The 15,330-nt window shown below is 43.0% G+C and overlaps 1 long non-coding RNA gene across 1 annotated transcript in view; it reads left to right on the plus strand.

The window, feature by feature from the left end:
* The window catches only part of LOC147818322 (uncharacterized), a 31,593-nt gene extending 17,612 nt beyond the window's left edge, over positions 1–13,981 (plus strand). Inside the window, exons 2-3 of the long non-coding RNA XR_015438090.1 lie at positions 9,563–9,694; positions 13,850–13,981. This is a non-coding gene — a long non-coding RNA (uncharacterized LOC147818322). The remainder of the gene's footprint in view (positions 1–9,562; positions 9,695–13,849) is intronic.
* The last annotated feature ends 1,349 nt before the right edge of the window (positions 13,982–15,330 follow it).

Raw genomic sequence — 15,330 nt, forward strand, 5'->3', positions numbered from 1 at the left:
GGGGGGGTGGGTATGCGTGTGCTTGAGAAGGGGCTGGTGAACGACTGATGGAGATAGAAACAAGAAGAGGGGGCAACAGGGTTTTTTTATTGCTGAAACCCGATCTCCCCACTCAGCCGCTCGTCCCAAAGCGGGCCTCTTGTCATGAGGGTGCAAGCGGCCTCGTGGTCGAGTCAAACAAGAAGCCACCCAAGCAGCAGCAGCCATGCCGCTTTCTAAAAGCTGGAGTTCAGCTTGATCCATTCGAAGACAGATGACACTGCTGTAAACAAAGCCGGGGGAGCGAGATGAGCTCTTTAAAATCCTTCAAAGTCTGTAATACAAGCAGCTCACGTGAAAACACTGTAACGCTGTAAATGAAGCACAGGCCATAAGCGGATGTCCTGGAGCAGCATGATAAGACCTTTTCTTTGCATCTCAAGACAGAAAGAAAGACTTGAGCTTTACCTCGCATAGTGTAAACAAATAATCCAAATAAAATCCTTGTAAAATGTGAATGCATTAATGCAACAATAGACAATATTCTGATTGTCAGCGGTTCGATCCCTGGCTCCTCCAGTCCACGCGTCGAACCCCAAATTGCCCCTGACGGCTGTATGGGTGGGAGGTATGAATGTGTGTGTGAATGGGTGAACGCGGCATTGGCAAACGGTCCTCTAAGCTTTTCAGAACTTTAACAGCAGCTTGTAGTCAAACGTGAACATGCACAAAGTGTGAAAGAGCAACCTCCATCCCTCGCACTCCAGCAGGAATCGTTCATACATGTCATCTTCGCTCTGACCTGTGTCATAACCCACGGCATGCTATGCTAGTTCTCCTTGCTAACACAAAATGAGAACATTTGAACAACTGACCAGATAATCATGTCACCAAACCGGGGAAGAAGTGATGTGTGGAAGCGTTTTGACAACATAGATGGAGAAACAATGAATAAAGAAAAGGTTATTTGTAAAATCTGCCTCTGCCACGTCACACTTTCTTCTTCTCTCCAGTCCCCCGAGAGTCCGTTCACCAGATGTTCACCAGGTTTGAACTTTATGCAACAGCACTAATCAACATATTTATGTGTCATATTTATCCCTGCAAGTGAATCCACTATTACAGCAATTCCACCAAAATACAGCTCAGCGTAAGTTCAACCAGGAAGACTATCCTTTTACCTCTTTCATTCACAATCCTCTCTCCCTTTCAGCTGACTTCAGGTGTTTATTTCGGTAACCAATCAGATCGCGCCATGATCTCAACCGGCCAATCGCGTTGTCGCTGTCAAACTTTACAATCTGTTATCGCCTGTCCTGCCGTCAGCTGTCGTTTCACTGTGAATTGCTGCGACCCTCCTCCACCCCGTTTCACCTCCAGGCTTCATATGCAGCGCCAGGTGGAGCTCACCAGAGTCCACATCGGTCGAGGCAGATGGCCACCCACCCTGAGTCCGGTTCTGCTCCAGGTTTCTGCCTCTTAAAAGGAAGTTTTTCCTTTCCACTGACTTGCTCTTGGTGGGAATTGTTGGGTCTCTGTGAATAATATTATAAAGAGAAGGTCTAGACCTGCTCTCTTTGGAAAATGCCTTTAGATAACTTCTGTTGTGAATTTGCGCTTTTCAAATAAAAATTGACTTGACTTGACATCGCATCCAGATCTTCAGCCTCTCTCCTTCCCACCCCGACCGCCACCAGTGTCTAGACCCCAGGGGGGGTTTCCTCTACTTCACTCAGCCTCACTCCCTTTTCACATATGATGACATCACAATGGGGTCTAATCACAGAAGACTATCACATCTCTCACTTTTCCTCTCTTGTTCATCACATGGTAATAAGAGTTTATTTCTTGACTCAGAATCAGTTACTTTTCTCTAAAATTTCAGTGTCGTAAATATTGGTCTGACTGGGCTCATACACTACTGAAATGTAAGCACACTTTTTAAAATCAGCCTACGTTTACTTGTGTGTTTCTTCTATTTATTGTGAAGGACTGTGAGTGAGGATCCATGATGCATAAGTGCAGTTTCAGCTGTGTGCGCCTGGGGTCCTGAGAATGCTGACGCAGAAGAAAAGTGCCAAATCTGAAAGTAGTTCAGCGCAGCGGTTTAGGAAAAGCTCTCTCAGTGTTTTTCCTTAAACCTCTCTGGCTTTAGCATCTGCAGAGCTTTTGTGTAACCTTTGCACTCACCAGAGCATATACACACTCTCTGCTGAACCATGTGATCAGGAAGCCTTTGAGGGGGGTTTTGGAACAAAGGAAAGCCTATTTTTGAAAGTCATCCACCACGGGACTCAATTAGCACTTCATCTAAAGGTCAGAGTATGGGGGTCAACGTGCAGCTCCCTCCCTTCCAGTGTTTCCTGAGGAAAAGCTGAATTGAGTTGACTCTGCACGGCAGAGGGCTTTTCCTCTCGACCCACTTTTCTCTAGCAGAACCCACAGCACAACTTTGACTTCTTCTTCTTCTTGGTTTCCACAGCTTCAGACAGTCCCGTTGCCCTGGCTGTGTCTCCTCCATCGTCACTCACTCTTATTTCCTGCACGCTGCCCTGAAAATAACCCACACTTTGTCTATCTTCACTGCCAAAACTCCCATATGTTTAAGCTCCCTGATGACTGTGCACACTGTCTCTCGTTTGCTTTCATCCTCTCTTTAATGTCTGGCATTTTCTGGATTTTGTCTGTACCCATGAGTGCAAACATTGTTAGCACAGAAAATAAAGACCTAACCTTGGAGCCTTGAGTTGCATTGACTGCAACAGTACCTCTTTCCATCAACTCAGCATTTAATGTCTAATGTTAAAATGCTGAGCGTCCAGAAGCTACTAATTTAAAAAAGTTAAAGGCCACATAAAGCATTAGGCTATGACATTGTTAGTGCTACTCCATCTACAGTTAGGCTGTATGTGAGTTTTAATAAAGGTCAGAGGTCAAACAATGAATGGAGGAAACTTCCTGATAACCTAGAGAGCTAAAAAGAAAAACAAAGCAAGTGTCACGCTGGAGGAGGAGAAACACGTCTCAGACATGTTTCACAAGCCTGCAGCTCAAAGCTTGCTCTAACATACATGAATGAAACAGGAAAGTCTGTCTTGATGGTGGTAGATGACCAAACAGGCAATGTGGGCAACAGATTCCCACAATTTCGTAGGACCCTGAGGTTTAACTGGTTGGTGTTACTTCAATTGAGAATGTATTGGGGTGTATGTAAAGCTAAAGCACAATATCAACTGACACAATAAGGGTCTTTTGTGGGTTCTTTTAATACCTAGATTATATCTGTTTAGGTCATGTTCTCAGCCTGGAGGCTCCAGGGTTTTGTTTTTTTGGACTTTTTTGGACTTTCTCACTTCCTGTTTTATTTTGTAATTGGTTTCCTTGTGTGTCTCAGTGTTTTTGCTTCCTGTCTTGGTCCTGTTTCTGTGTGGTGATTGTCTGTCCTGGCCTAATGTGTTTCACCTGTGTTCAATCACCCTTCCCTCCTTGTCTATATAGTCTGTGTGCTCCTCTGTGTCTGTGTCGGTTCGTCTGTTGATTTCTGGGTTTGTCCTCATCGCTTCACGTCGCCTGTTCACGTCTGGTTGTCCTCAGTCTGTTCATGTCTGCTTTACCCTCGGTCTGTTCCTGTTCCTGTTTCTTGTTTAAGTTCCTGTGTTTCCTTGTTCTTCCCCTGTGTTTCCCTGTGCTTCACCTGTGTTGTGTAAGTTTTTTTTCTGTTAAATTAACCTTTTGCACCGTCTCCCAAGTGTTGGCTGCATTTTGGGTCCAACCAAACCCTGACTACCCTTACAAGTTGTGACAGGTGTTTTTTTTTTTTTTTTTGCATATTCTTCCATTCATTTGTGTGCAACACAGCAAACCTAGAAACAGGTAGAATTCCAGCAGCAACAATACTGGCTATTGACAAGTTGCACCAACATCTTAGTTGTTTATTTAGTTTATTATATGCACATGCCTAACCAGACCATCTGGAGCCTGTTTGATACATATGCAGTCGATATATAACTTCGGGAATAGAAGGTAGCGAGTGCTAATGATTTGCAAGCGCTTCCATCATCGGACAGTTCAAGATGGTGGCTGCCGGCCTTTTCTACTTTTCACCTCGGCCTTTCAGCTGTTTATCAGTCTTCCTTGAAGCTGGGGTCTCATTCTAATCTGTATCTATATATCATTACTAACATTGTAATTGCCACATAAAGGGAATAATATAATGACATATTTTGATTTGACAGTTTCACAGGCAGAGTCGGGGCAACAGAGGGAGCACTTTTCGTGTTTACATGTAAATAGAGAAGGGATGGAAAGGACAAAGTGAAAATGAATATTACAAATACTTTAGAAAAACACCTTGTGGGTCTCCAGCTGAAACTGCGGATTGTTATGGGTCATTAAACAGCATGAAGTCTTTAAAAGTTTCCTGATGGTGGAGGTCTTTTCCCTGGGAACAATGCAGAAGAAAGATCTCTTTAACACATGACACAGCGGCACGTTTTTTAGACGCGGTGCCCTGCGGATGAAGAACTTCCCCATATAAAAGCTGACAGGTTTATAAGAACTCATTTCCTATGTTTGCTGAGAAGTGGAAAAGGGAACCGGAGAGAGATAATCTCTATCAACCGAGGCGTTCAAATGAATCATTGCCGATGAGTTCAAGAGAAAAAGGTCGTACAAGCGTTAATGTACGATAGATAAGCGATAATGTTGTGTTGGTATGGAGAAGCCCGTGGCCTTTATTTTTTTACACACTTTACACCAGCTCCTTACAGACCAGTGTGTTGCTCTCCTGTCTGCAGTGAGTTTGTCCAGAGCATCACACTCTGTGTTGTTTTGCTCTCTCCATCCCTCTCTTTGTTGCTGCCTGCCATGTGTTTGTCAGCTCTAATCTGGCCAAGCTCAGCACTATGATGTGTGTCTTTCTCTCTCATGTGCCGTCCTTGCAGCTGAAGTCTATTTTTTTTCCCCTCTTGGCTGCAGGAAATATGTGTGTCCTTGCTCTAAGTAGATCAGTTGCCTCCTCGGCAGGTCGAGCTGACCTCTGACCCGTACACTCTGACCTGCCAACCTGCCACGAGTACATATGGACTCCCTCATGTATTCTAGGATGTTGTCTCCATTTATCCTGCAGGGGTTCATTACAAAGTTGTTGTCCCAAATTTAACCCTCTCCCCCTCTGCCTGCAGTGGCTCCGGTGATTCACGGGGATATAATGAAGGGCAATTACCGCTGATTCAGCCTTAACACGAAACGAACAAGACCAGGGGATGGATGCAGCAGAAGCAAGGCTCAGTGTACATTTATTTTACTGGCAGAGCAATATAAACAGCATGATTACCTGTTAGGAGACTCTCTCCCTCAATTAGGGCTGTTCTGACACATGTTTATTGTCAAGGTGTTCAAACACATTGCCTGATTATAACAGATTTTTGGTTGATTTTTCAGGTTATAATTCAGTTTCTTACAGGAATCAGCATGAGAAGAAAAAATTTGTCGTGGAATACTATTGCTTTGCAACAACTTGTTATGCTGTATTTCTAAATGAGAGAATCCTTTAGCTGGGAAAATTGTTTAATTTCAAGCTAGTTTAAGTTGAACTGATTTTAAAATTCATTCGTTTTAGAGACGAGCCCACAGGCCGTCTGTGCAGCAGGTTATTATGACCCATTGTTACGTTTTATTGTTAGGCGACTAGTGGTTGTAGTAATGATGACAGGAGTAAAGAGAGAAGTGCGGTGACGTAGTATAAAGAGAGACAGAGTCCACGTCAGGAGGAGGTTGTGGTGGATGGGTCAAAATCACAGGACTTTCACACAGGAGACCGGTGTTCGATTCCATGACTGTTCCATGACTGTTCCATGACTGTTCCATGACTGTTCCATAAGGTTAGCTACATGGTTATTATTGTATCCATGACAACAATGGTCCAGTACACCTGCTGCTGTAGAGGCGCTATTTCAGGAGACACTCCTATGGTTCGTATCAGAGGGTTGGAAGCAACAATATGGTTGTGCAGGTTGGAAGAGTTGTTGCACTTTTTCTAAAAACTGTGTACTTATTTTGTCAAATTGCAATTACTAGAAATTTATTTGGCAATGACAGCAGCACAAGCAGCTAACGAGCTGAAGTCAAATTGAATTTAAAAAAAGGAAGTTCTTCTCTTCTTCTCTGTAATTTCAGTCTCTAACGTTACTCTGTGACTCCTTATGTTACTTCCTGTTGTGACTGTCACAGGGAAACATACTGACTGCCAGATTCAAGACTACCTGTGCTACTGCTGTGAGTTTTACCATCACCAAAACTGGATCCACGAAAGAGAGACAGCGAACACTAGTTAGGCATCCTCTTTTGAACAATGTGGGACAAACACAAGACGTGCACAAGTCTGGAAATGCCGATTGGCAGGTGTGGAAATAGTTCTAGGAGCAATCACTGACATTAGCAAGCTAGGATAACTAGCTTCCATTTTCCAAGTTGTAGGTAGCTATCCTGGCTTTTCCAAGAGCAATGCAAACATAACAGGTCTTACCAAATGTTAATTGTTGTAAAACAGCTAAATTGCAGTTGATGCAAAAGTTGATGTACACTTGAGAAAAGGGGTAAAATGCCTTGTGTCCAAAAAGTGGCTCTATCCTCTTTTGCCAAGAGTTTACATTAAAACATTGATAACAATCTTTAGCTTAGCACGGCTTAGCATACTGGAAGCAAACATCTAACCAGCCCATCTAAACCTCACTCAATAACGTATCATGTTTGTTTAACATGTCCAAAAACTAAAGAGTAAAAATGTGGTTTTATCAAGGGGTTATGTACTGAATTGTGTCTTGGCTGCTCAGGGTGCTGGATTTGCTGCTAGGTGGATTTTGTTTGGACAGAGCCAAGCTGGCTGTTTCCACCTGTTTCCAGTTTATATGCTAAGCCAATGTCTTTTAACCGAAGCTTTATATTTTACATTACAGACATGAGAGTGGTATCAAACTTCTCATCTTACTCTTGGCAAGAAAGGGAATAAGTATGTTTTCCAAAATGTTGAACCAATCATTTAAAATGACAAAAATGTTCAATCTTAGAAATTAGATTGACACGCCTGCCATGCCTCCAGATGCATCGTTTTAGCTGCATACAATCTTTGGGAACCGGTGCAAATCAGTGTTTGTTCGTGCCAGTTGTGTAATCACATGGCAGGAAAGAAATAGGCCGTTATCTGATAAGCTGCATTTCTCCATAGCATCTCCTGATCTCTGCCTCTCCTTGCTTCACTCTCCTGATTCCCATTGGAGAATGTAAACCAAGCAGGGAGCTCGACTCCTCACACAAAATCCTCCCTTTGTTAGCAGCTGAAAGCAGGTGAGCCAGAGGAACCATTTGTCCGTCGTTGCTAAGATTGTGACCTGCCAAAAAATACCTGGGCAATGAACAATGGCCTCCTTTAGAGAGAGACTGGAGAGGTGAGTTTAGAATCGGAGCAGAGAGGCAGGTGACAACACATGGAGCTGATCTTTGGACAACGCTGTAATGTTTTAAACTGGCCCCTTTAATAACCATGTTGAAGGCCACTTCTGTTTTATAACAGCTTTTGTCCGTTGTTTTACTGTGATCGTTGCACCTCAGAGCAGCTGCAGAGTTTTTTGCTCTCTGCAGACAGGTTGCAAACTACCTTTTTTTGGGAGTGAACCTTGGCACAGACATGTTTTTTCTGCAGAAGATGTACAGCTTTCTTCTCTTATTTGTTTGCTCTGGCATAATTTATTTTTGGCAATTAAAAAATGTTGCATAACATCAAGGTCATGCAAAAAACATGGTTCTACATCAGTGGGTCTGTAAACAGGGTGCAGATGTTTCCAACAGTGGAAACTATACCAACATGTGCACAACATTAAAGGTCTGCACAGGCAGTTTGCATATTCTGGCCCATTCTCTACAAATCACCTATGCACTACATCAAAGCAAAACCATGGTACTGTGATTTGAAATACATTTACAGCTAACCAATGATTTCCATTCATTTCCATTGTTTTGATTTTATATCTCCCAATTGTGCTCTGATAAATCCACAGTTACTGCCCCTCTTCAGCATTAAACAGCAGACAAAGGAAGTCAGCATCCAGCTGGTGAACAGAGTGGGGTGTTTAGCAGTTAAAGAGCCAGCTATTTTTCTCATGAGTTGGTTGAAAACAAAACACAGCTAAAAAGAGAGTGAATATTGAACACAAAACAGAACTCTAAATGTATACTAATGTTCCTCTGTGTTTGTTGGATGGGTGAGCAATGACCCTATAATACTATAATAATGTTGATGATATTATATATATTGTTTAGGACGGGTATGGTTCTTAACTTCTTAAAGGTACCATATAGTCTAAAGGTAGATGTCCATGTATTGTTTGATTATAAAGCAGGTCTAGGTTCTATATTAATACTGTGAAAGTATCAAAGCGCTCTGTCCACAGAGAAATGCACACAGCCTGTATTCAGAAACTGAGCCTTAAAACCAGCCGTCAGGACCTCTTTGACTTTGTGATGTCACAACAAAGCAGTCTCTGCTCTAAGTCATGCCCCAAGCTCCGCCACCTGGACCCACCATCCAACCTTGCAGGATTTGGTTTCTCTGAGTGTTTACCTGAAATCTGCTATATTTTTATTTGATCACTTAGGAAACAGTCAGCCAATCAGAAGAGAGACTCAGAGCTTCCTCTCTTCTGATTGGATCACCGACCTGTTACTAGAGCTCCAGAGAGAAGCCTGAGAGAGGAGATGTAAAACTACATTGAGATGGTTTTTGGTTCTTAAAACCACAAATATACCTTCTATCAACACACACCAAATAAAACAGGAAAGTGTATCATATGGACCTTTAACTTCTTGATTTTGATTTGAATATGCACCTACGTTTCTTTAAATCTAAAAACACTTTAACAAAAAGGGTACAGACTTTATAATATAATACATATAATACCTAATTGAAGCTTTCCAATGTAGGGTTTGGTGAGTTAGATTGGAATAAAAGACTTGTGGTGGTTGGCGACTCCTAACGAACCACAGACTACATTTTTCTCAGACTGTCTACCAAACCCTTTCCTCTGTGAAACAGAATAACATCCTCTGGCTATTTGGAAGCAACAGTAGTCAATAAGTTGCATTTTTTTTGTGCAGCCTGAGCTGTGATCCAAACCGTGTCAGCCTGTTCTCCTCTGATGTTGATTTTAAACACACGTGGCTCTGCAGAATGAATGTCTAGGAATCCTCCCAAACCTCAGTCGGGTGGTTTTAACAATCACTCTATTCTGCGTCCACCCTCATGAGGCAGAACTAATGTACCCTACACCCCCACCCCAGTCCTCCACCTCCCTGCTGTCTTCCCTTAGGTCCTCAGTTAGAGCAGTTTGGCACTCTCATGTAACACTGAACAATGGCTGGCGTCCGACAGACTGTGGAGCTGTAATCATGGGACTGAGTAATCCCGACAGGCATTCACTGTGTGTATGTGCGTGTAAGCACTTGTTTTCATGCTACTGTATGTGCTTGTGTGTTGACATGTGTGTTCTCCATCCCAAAATGTTGATATATGTTTTTCTTTTTTTTCCAGTCTGTGGTTCTGTCTCACAGCAGCCAGTTCTTCCAGCAAACTGAGACCTCCAGCTGAGGGTTTGTTGAAGTGATCCCCGGTGGCCAGAGCTCAGCAACATGTCGGACTCCTTCGAGATTATCACCAGGCAGAGTTATTATTTTTCTCTTTTTGCATGAACTGTTCACAAAATGTGATCTGATCTTCACTGAAGTCATAAGTACAAACAACCACAATGTGCTGAAGCTAATAACGCTCAAACAATTACAATCACTCGTGTCTTTATTGAAAACAGACATTAAACATTCACAATGCTGGTGGAAAAAGTGAGTGAATCTAATCACTGGTTGAAGCAATAACCTCAGACCAGATCCTCCAGAAGCTGCAGATCAGACCTTCAATGTTCAGGAGCGTTCTTCTCACAGAACTGCAGAAATTACGGGACTTTCAGACAGAACGCAGCAATGGCACCGCTCCATGATGATTTGTCACCGTGCCGAGCAAAGCACACGCGCAGTGCAACGTGCCGTTTGGCGAGCCTGTGAACATGCAGCCAATAACAACGATGCATCACACTCTTCCTTGCTTCTCCCCTTCTTCTTATTGGCACTAATTTAACGCTGCTTACTCTTGTGTTTCAGCACAGGAAAAGAGCTTTACTGCTGGCAACGATAGACTCTAGCTCGTAGTGACCTGTCCTGCTGTAGGTTTGAAAAACTCCCCCGAACAGTGCACTGACCCGGGGCCGCGAGCGTAGCCCAAATCGCATTCTGACTGAAAGCCCCATTAGTTAACATTTTGGTTCCTCCGGTTCCCTCGTCCTGAAGTCTCTGGTGTTTTTGGTTAGATGACTTAAATAAGGTCTGTGGTTAACGACAAGCTCAAGACATTTTCGTGTTTTATTATACGAGGAAAGGCTTTTTTTTAGAAGAGATCAGAGCTAAAGAAAACTACAGGTTGAAGTCTTAGTGGTGAAGTCATGTGACCGTGGTGTAGTTGGTTTATAACTTAACATCAGCTTTTTACTTCTGCTGATTGTATTTAGGCGTCAAACATCGTAAAGTGGTGTTGATAAGTGAAGATGATCCTGCTGAATTAAACCTGTCAGGATCAGAAACTGTTGTTTATTTTCTATAATAATCCAAAAGACAAGGGGGAAATTCTGTTGTCTTCTTGTGGAGGGAACCAGGGAGATTCTAACATCTGGGTTTTCCTACAAAAATACATCATCCCTGCAGCACTCAGTACTCAGGATGTGTGGTGTGAGCGGCTCTCATCAGGTCACTCCTCAGAATCTCTACTGGGCTAAGGTCTGGACTCTGACTCCAACAGGTGGACTGTCTTTTAAGCCATTCTGTCGTAGATTTACGTTGATGTTTAGGGTCATTGTCCGGCTGCATCATTCAACCTATACTGAGCTTCATTCATATTTAAGACATATTTATACATAAATGCAGAAATTCTACGTGTATCTACATCTTCTCTTGTATCTCCTGAGAAACCTGCTCCTGCTCCGTGATGCACACAAGGCCGGAGGATTATCAGATCAGTTATGTGATGAGAACGAGACCAACATGTTTGTGTTTTCAGTTCGACTCGTGGTGAAGTGTCAGTGAATGTCAGTGTGTCAGTCACAGTCCATGTATGGATGTATGTTTGTGTATTCATGTTGCTGTGTTAAACTTTGCCCCTGCTGCTGAGCTCAGCTCCTTTTCACACTCCTCTCTATTTCCTGTCTCTCCAACACTCCCTATGTAAACACAGTTTGCACTAATAAGCCTGACACAGCACAGTTTAATTGGTCCATCATTTCCTACACAGGCCCCCCCAACCCCCAAAGAAAAAAAAATAAATTACACAAGTGTGCACACGCAAACACACACACACCGCCTCGTCCGTGGTTAAATACCACACCACAGCTGAGAACGTTCTCCTCTTTTCTCGGCCTTATAGCTTCCAGATCAACCTGGAGGTCTGTACCCTCCTCCCCCACCCCCCACACCCTACACCCTGTTCTTCCCAGAGAGTCCTTGTCAGCCTCACAGATGTTCCAGCACCCGTAGGTGTCACATGCTCCAGCGCCGGGTGTGTCCGCTCCAAATAAAGACCAGAGGACGGACTCTTTATTTTATGCCAGTGGCCCATAATGAAAACACTGTCAAACAACTGGAAGATGGAGTGAATGTTATGGACTTTATTTATGCTGCTGTGGATAAATCAGCTGAGGGATTGTACACAGTCGTTGCCACTATAGATGATCTTCATAGATGAATGATGAATTTATCCTCCATTACTTTATCCAACACTATGTAAGGTAGAACCTAGTTGCAGTGTAGAGGCACCAGGTGCGCAGGGGCCTCCCACTTTAGAATCGTATGAACATAAACACACTCACACACACATATCCGTCATACATATGCATGAACATACATGTAGGCATAGCTACATGCAAATGTAAAGGCATGCACATTAAAAATCGTTGCGGTTATTTGAGATGGAGTTGTATGAGGTGCTTCATCCACAGTCAGTGTTTTACTTGCAGTCATTGTTCTGTCAGTTTGCAGCAGCAGCAGGAGCACAGGAACAGTAGCTGAGTTTCCTCTGGCTGTCAAACAGAGCTTTCCTCTGACAATACGTTTTCTCTACTGTTGAACTTCCATATTCCTACACATAATCACTGTGTTATGCCGCAGATCATAAAGGGCTCTTTGACAACAAGATCAAGCGGTGTGTGTATGTGTGTGTGTGTGTGTGTGTGTGTGTGTGTGTGTGTGTGGAATAAGTGGAATATATTAATTTTTGAATAATGTTCATTGTTTAATGAATTATGAATTATGGAGAACTAAGATGGTGCTCCATTCATTCCTGTGAAAGTTTGCTCGCTGGGTGCATGGGCTTCCTCCTTCCCTCCACATTTTTGGCCCCAGAAAGCGTGCTCTCCGGCTTCCTGTTGGCTTCCCACATATATATGGCTTACAGCAATTAGATGGCACGCCTCTTCTTTATTTACAATTTTACAACTGCCCTCCTTTCTGACAAGTGTGTTTTGGAAAAGTGCTTTTTGGACCAGTGTGCATCATCTGATACTGACTGAGTTGTAATACCAAGTGTGGCCACAAAATCGGCTCACAGCACAAATATAACAATAAATGTTGCTTATTATATTATATTATATCAAAACGTGTCGTTGGATTACTATGTTCCATCTGTTTGGGTTGTTTGTTTTTGGGTGGGGGGGTGGGGGTAGCCTGGAGGTCTATGATTCAACTCCATTGTAACTTTTGAGGCTGTAGTCAGCATTGTTGTGTTGTATTGTATTAGGTGTTCCTGTTTTTTGTCACTTCTCTGAGAGCACATACATGTGAAGGTCGTTTTAAAAAGCTCAAGTAAGATTCAAACACTTGGAAATTCTATAAAATGTATTATTGTGGCTATTTTTTTTTGGCTTTATTTTGTCCAAATCTTGGAAGAACCACGATGTAGAAAATATAAGGGACTCCCTCTTGATATTGGATGCACAAGCCACATCTCAGTTGCCTCAATTCTTAAAATCTATCTTAATCTTCAAGGATGTAAACCATCGTAGATTCAGCACATTCCTTCCTTTATCAAAGCGTGTGAGGAAGTCTCTCTCTCCAGACACATTTCTCTGCACTGAAACATGAAACAAGATGTTCTCACGTCTCTGTTTCTTCCCCTCGTCTGTGTTTACTGACATCCTGAGACGGTGTTATCTTTCTCCAGCGTGTCCCCGGGTGTCAGTTTCTGTTTTAATACCACCAGAGAAGTGTCGGGGGGGGGGCTGACCTGCTGAGAGCATCTCTTCCAGGTTGAGGAGTATGTTTTAATGTTCCAATTTAGGTCGAATATTTGTGTTTTATGGTGCATTATAAACAGAAGGAGGAAATATGAGCCGTGAAAAATGGTTTTGGAGAAATACATTCACCTTTCTGTCCTTGTTAAGATGTTTTTCACACTTTCCCATGTTGTTAGTTTGATTTTATATGGATAGAATTTCCGTTTTTGAAATTCCCCATTAATCTGCCGTCAATAACCCACAATGACAAGTGATGTTTATTAAAGATCAAAAGCGGAAATCTCCTTCTAGCTCTTCTAGTTTTTCTTGGGGAAGTCCTGGGCAGTTTATCTCACTCTTCTTCTCTCAACCTTTGTCAGACTGGAGAGGAAACATCTGTGAGCTGTCATCCTCCGGTCTTTCCACAGGTGTTCTATGGGATTTAAGTCTGGGTTTAACTGGGCCACTCAAGGACAGTCAGAAACGTGCCTTGTCTTGTCTGTGTGCTTCAGGTCACTGTCATGGTGAAAGGTGAACCGCCACCCAGTCTCGGGTCACGTGCACGCTGGAGCAGGTTTTCTTCAAGGAACAATGTTTCATGTTCTCGAAATGTGATGCAATGTAAATTAAAGAATATAAATGAATCTTGCTATGTGTTTATTGTTAATTAATTAATTTATTTATTTATTTTAAACCAAGCCCCGCCCACCTGGACCCATCATCCAACCTTAAAGGATTTGGGTTCTCTGAGTGGTTACCTGAAGTTTTTATTGGATCACTCAGAAAACATTCAGCCAATCAGAGGAGAGGCTCAGAGCCTCCTCTCTTCTAATTGGCTGGACCAGTCGAGGCAGAACCCCCTCACCCCCCCACCCTGACCCCGGTTCTGTTGGAGGTTTCTTCCTGTTAAAGGCAGTTTTCCCTCCCCTGTCGCCAAGTGCTGCTCTCCGGGGAACTGTTGAGTTTCTCTCTATAATAAATGAAGGTCTCGACCTTACCCTGTAAAGTGCATTGAGATAATGTATATTGTGATTTGGCGCTATACAAATAAAATTGAATTGAACTGAACCTTTAAGGTCTGTTTCCCTTAAATAAACAAAGCCACATGGTTTACTTTTGGGATATGAGGGTGAAAAACATTTTTCAGACTTGACACTTGTGAGCTTCAGCTGAAAAACAGATTGGATTCCTTGCGTAGAAATATCCAGACTACTTACCTTTTGAATGAAACTCAAAGTTAAAAGCACCATCAATCAGTCAACACTACAGATCCACTAAGACTAAACTTTCTCTGGACATAACTCCAACATCTAACCTTTCATATTAGACTTTTATTAGAATTTGTCTTGACAAGTAAAAATGATGCACTTATTTTGTTCTGTCTGGATATTCACGGTCAACGTGAAGTTCAGCAGTTGTACCTCTCTGTGTGTTTTCTGCTGCAGTGTTGTTGTTGACCTCCAGTCCGCGGGAATGTTGGAGATGTGGATCGGCCCAGACCTGCTGTGAAAAGCCTCCTTTGTCTCGCAGTCTGAGACCTCGTCCAGCATCGTGTTTCTAATGGCTTCTCCTGGAAGTCAGAGCGCGTGGCTGACGTAACAAGTGAAATTAAATGTCTCGCCAAAGCAGATGTTAGACAGAGGCTTGCTGGCTGAAAAGATGTGGATGTGTGAGAGGGAGAGAGAGAGAGAAAAATGGGTGGAGCTGCTGCCTGGAAGTAGAAGTTTAAACAGGAAAGGAGAGAAAATGAGGTGTGAGGTGTGTGTTTGTACGCGGTTTTGTCCGTCTGTCCATTTATATGCTTCTGAACTTATGGGAACCGCTGGGATATTTTTGTCTGCACGGTTGCAAGGCTAAAGGGTGGTGATGCCAGACAGCCACTCTATCTGTCCAACACTTTGTTCTGAGGCAGGAGAAATTCTTAACCCTAATGAAGACATCAGACCGGCTTCATCAGAGACCAGGTCTCAGCTTTCCAGACCCTGCCTCGGTT

This window comes from Seriola lalandi, unplaced genomic scaffold, assembly GCF_002814215.2.
Source record: "Seriola lalandi dorsalis isolate HSWRI2012SDOR001 ecotype SW California unplaced genomic scaffold, Sedor1 jcf7180002054641, whole genome shotgun sequence".
In the NCBI taxonomy this organism is placed as follows: domain Eukaryota; kingdom Metazoa; phylum Chordata; class Actinopteri; order Carangiformes; family Carangidae; genus Seriola; species Seriola lalandi.